This window comes from Manacus vitellinus, unplaced genomic scaffold (genome assembly GCF_001715985.3).
Source record: "Manacus vitellinus isolate BGI_N305 unplaced genomic scaffold, ASM171598v3 scaffold_130_pilon, whole genome shotgun sequence".
Taxonomy (NCBI): Eukaryota; Metazoa; Chordata; class Aves; order Passeriformes; family Pipridae; genus Manacus; species Manacus vitellinus.
The window spans coordinates 219,963-224,462 of record NW_021938954.1 but is presented as its reverse complement, the minus strand read 5'-3'; positions in this window follow the sequence as shown (position 1 = coordinate 224,462).

Sequence of the window (4,500 nt, the reverse complement as noted above, 5' to 3'; positions counted from 1 at the left end):
CCTTTGTGCGCTGCGGCCGCTCCCCGAGTGCGCCTCCACCGGCCTCGGGGACTTGTTGCTCCGTATTTCTCAGACGGGTCCAGCGCTCGGCTCTTCCCCCTCGGCTCCTGCAGCGTGGGGCGTGAGGGGTCCCTGCGGCAAGACCCAGACAAGCCAGCTGCTGCTTCTCTGGCGTGGCCTGTCCTGACCACTCCTGAGATCCACCTTTGTCTCACAGGCTTCTTGGCATGGTTGCATGCTGCAAAGTCTCTGCTGCTTCTCGCACTGCTCGGCTGTTTGTTCTCCATCCTCTTTTTAGTCTCTCCTGGATAAGCTCAGGTATCTCCCTTGCCCTGCCTGGTTCCTCCCTCAGAAGAGCATTTTCCTTGCTCAGGTATCCCTTGAACCTCACCCCTCACATAGGACAATGGCGGCATTCTGCCTCCCCTTTGCCTTTGTGGGTTATTAGGGCATTGGTGCACATCTGGTGCTCCCCAGCCTCCATGCTGCGTTAAAAACCCAATACAATCTCATTTTTATTGTGAAAGTCTCCTCGAGGGCAGCGCTGCCCTGGCCAAAACCACCTGTCCATACGACTTCATCTTCCCAGTCTGTGGGCAGATGAACTGCATTGTGCTTGATCTCCCTCCGTGGCTCCTCCGTAGCTGAGCCCAACATGTTTCCTCCCCCCAAGAGACTCAGACAAACTGTCCCAGAGAGTGGCCACTTCTGAATCCAAGAAATTCTACCTCTAAGACTTCTCTGGTTGCCACTGGCTCATATGGAAAGGAAGATGTCTTATTACCAGCTCATTCCCTGCTGCCTCTGAGCACTGTGCTTGCTCCGGAGCCATGAAGGATGCTTGTCTTTCTGCATAGGCATGTGCCCACGTGGACCCAACTCTGTGGGCTGCTCTGCCCAGATCCAAGAGGATTTGTCTGGCCAAATGTGGCCACCTTCTCCTATACTTAATATTTCTCCTGACTGTACCAGAGATGGACAGTAGGGTCTGTTTTACTAACCATCTCAGATTGCTGTGGGCTTTTTCCAATATTAGGGAAGAGAAAGATGATTTGTGTCAAAAGGAGTCATCAAAAACCATCTATAATGCAGTTTGTGCTCACATTCTGTCTGTGGCCCTGACCAAAAGCAATTGTCCAGGCAAGAGCAAGAGAGCACAATCTGTGCAATGCTCAATTCTAAAATGACACTTTCCTCATATCAACCATCTGCATCAGGGGCTTCTTGAGACAGTTGTTGTTTCTGTATATTTAGTAAACTTCGACCAATTTGTTTTCTGTGACTTTATTTAATCTCCCCTGGAGTCCACCAGAAAGGAATGATAACCCTGGCATCAGCCACATCCCAAACCAAGGTGTTCCAGAGATCTCTTATCTGTAGAAGAACCATGTAAAGAATAAATGCCTCCTTTTGTCTTTTTTACTGACATCAACTGACTTATCCCCACACTTATACTTCTGGCCCCGGGCTCTGTTAGTATCTCCATTGCAGATGTCTATGAACACAAGATCAGTTGCTTGCCAGATCAGCCAAAGAGGTCAATGCCCTATTTTAGGGCCTCTCTCTGCATCCTCTAGGTTTCAAACTCACCTCCAGTTGTTGCCACCCCTCTTGAGTGGGTAGAGACATGTAGGGAAACTGGTGGTGAGAAGCAGCAAAGCTTGGAGCCTGGTTTGTTACTACAGCTGCAACAAAGAGCATGACCCCTGGGATAAGGTTTCTCAACACCCAGCTCTCCACAGCTGTCCTGAGAGCAGGTTTGTTCCTGAGCTGTGCAGGTCTCCTCTGAGATCTAGGCTGTGGTCTGAGACCCTCTCTTGGGTTGATGTAGTGACTGCACATTCAGTCGGGGGCAGGAGGAGTTTCTGTTGTTTCCTTGCATGCTTACCAACATGAGGCTCTTCTGGCTGTCACAACACCAGTTCCTGATCCAGGTTTCCCTGATCCTGTTTGAATAGCTCTGTCTCCTGCAACACCCAACTCTTCTCACCATGCTTTCCACATCCATAATCACAGCACCACAGAATGTTTTGGGTTGGCAGGGGCCTTTAAAGACCATGGGCAGGGAAATCTTCAACTAGATCAGGTTGCTCAGAGTCCTGTCTGACCTGACCTTGAACGTTGCAGGGGATGTGGCATCCACCACTTGTCTGGGCAACCTGGGCCAGTGTTTCACCACACTCACTGTGAAATATTTCTTCTTTATATCTCATCTAAATCAACCCTCTTTGAGTTCAAAACTGTCAAACCCCTTGTCCTATTGCAACAGGACCTGTTAAAAGCCTCTCTATGTCTTTTGTATAAGTCCCCTTTAAGTACAGAAAGGCTGCAATAACGTCTCCCTGGAGCCTTCTCTTCCCCAGAGAGAACAACCCCTGTCAGCCTGTCCTCATAGTAGAGGTGCTCCAGCTCAGAGCATTTTTGTGACCTCCTTCAGGTCCTCTTCAATGTCTTTCCTAGGATCAATGAACAACTGGGACTTTGTGAAGAGCAAACCAGAGGGTCAGCTCTATTCTTCATCTACTGCTTTTTGTTGATTTTTCATGATGCTTTGCTTCATGACAATTTCATTTCCTGTTCAAAGGCCTTGGAAGTCTCAGTGTACACCCCCTACACTATGTGTGGGATCCTCTGTCTCCGTTTCTTCCTCGCTGGGGACACAGTAGGTGACTCACAAACCAATATACCAATTTTCTTTGTGAAAACATCTGGTTTAGATTCTGTCGTCAAATAGTTCCAACTTCCTTACTGCAAACCCAGCCCTTTCATAAGACACAAATGTGAGAGTGCTAGAGACTGTTCAAAATTTGGGGTCCGGTTAAGAAGAGAGTATCCAGACATAGCACCTGTTTTACAAATTGTCATGTTGCAGTGGTAGCTCAGCCTTCTTCCAGTCTCCTGGGCACAGCCTGGGCTGACAGGACCAACCTGCCTCATCAGCACTGTTTGCTGGTGTGGCTGCTGGGATGCCATCCTCCATCCCTGGGGAATTGCAGTGCCAGGGAAGGACCTATGAGAGCTCTTGGGGAAGACAATGATTTCCTCATAAGAGCTCTCTCACTTTGTCAGGCCCCGTGCTCCACAGGGTGGAGGTGGTACACAGAAGTGAAAGCTCTCCTTTTCTTCAGCGAAGTGCTTGCAGCCAAAATGCTCCTTGCCGCCTGCTCCTAATCCTCAGCCTGGCCAGCACAGATTCTCTGGGTCCGTATCCACTATGCATATGGGAGGTGTCTTCATGCCCATCCCCAACCCTCAGGAAGAAAGAGGTCACTGTTCTTCTGCAGCAGGACAGAGATCAAGTTGTTCTTCCCACTATACAAAGCAATAGGAGCAGGCAGATGAATCCAGATCTCCAAAACTGGCCACCTGCTCTCAGGAAGCCACAGACTTGCTGCAGGACTGACAAGGGAAATGGGGGCTCTCACACCGTCACCAGACTCCCAGCAATGTCTTCAGGGCTCAAATAATCTCTTGCAGTAGCTGTTTGTGTATTTGAACCCTGCCCTGTCAGGCTTCTGAGGTCTGTTCTGCCTTTCCCACTGAGATGAGGTGAGGTGGCCAGAGATCCAGTGGCCTGGGTTGCATGTGCCAGTACCTGGACACTGCTTAGAAGTTTGAAGAGCTGCTGCTTCTTCTTCTGCATGTTGGCTTATATTGAGTGGGAGTGCTTCAGGACTGGCTCCTTCCAGCAGTGATTCATGCTCTTGGGTCAGACTTGAAGAATTTTCTTGTCTCCTCTAGTCTCAGCATGACAGAAAAGCTTCCTCACCTGTTTGTGCATAGCTGTGGGTCCTCCCTTCATGACCCCTGGCTGTGACTGGGGACATCTTCTCACTTTGTTTGAGCCCTTCTACCATGGAAGTGACCACCTTCCAGACCTCTTTCCTCCCTCATCTCCCACCATGTCCTCCCTTGCTCCATGGCTGTTTAATCATTCAGTCAGCAGTTTGGGACAGAAGAAGCTTGCAAGGAGAACATTCATACCCTTGTACTTTATCAATATCCTCACAGCATAGGAGAGGTGTCCGCAGTGGTCTAAGCACTGCATCCTGTCCAGTGGCCTGGGATGAGGTGCTGTCTCTTGTGTGATGTTGGCAGGCTCTGTCCTGCCCCTCTGCACATTGCTGGGGGAAGCTGAGCCCTGAGCATCAGCTTTCTCAGCCAGTCGTTCCCTGGCTGCACAGAGAGCCACTGGTGGGTCCTGGGATTAAGGAGGGAGAGCCAGCAGTGGGACACCCCACGTCCTGTAGAGTAAGGAAGTTTGTTGGCTCTGGATACTCTGGACAGTCCTTTAGCTCCTCTTGGCTGGCTTCTTGCTGAACAGAATCAATGGTCTGGTGCAGTGAGAAGGGACGGGGAGGGCTGACCTGAGGGGCAAGGTTCTTTCCAATGTGGGGGTCCGGACAAGCCCTTGAAGGGTTGTGACGTGCTCTGCTGGACCAAGACCGTTGTGCTGCTACGGCTGGGCTGTGGGATGGGGCAGCTGCCGGGGAGATCAGA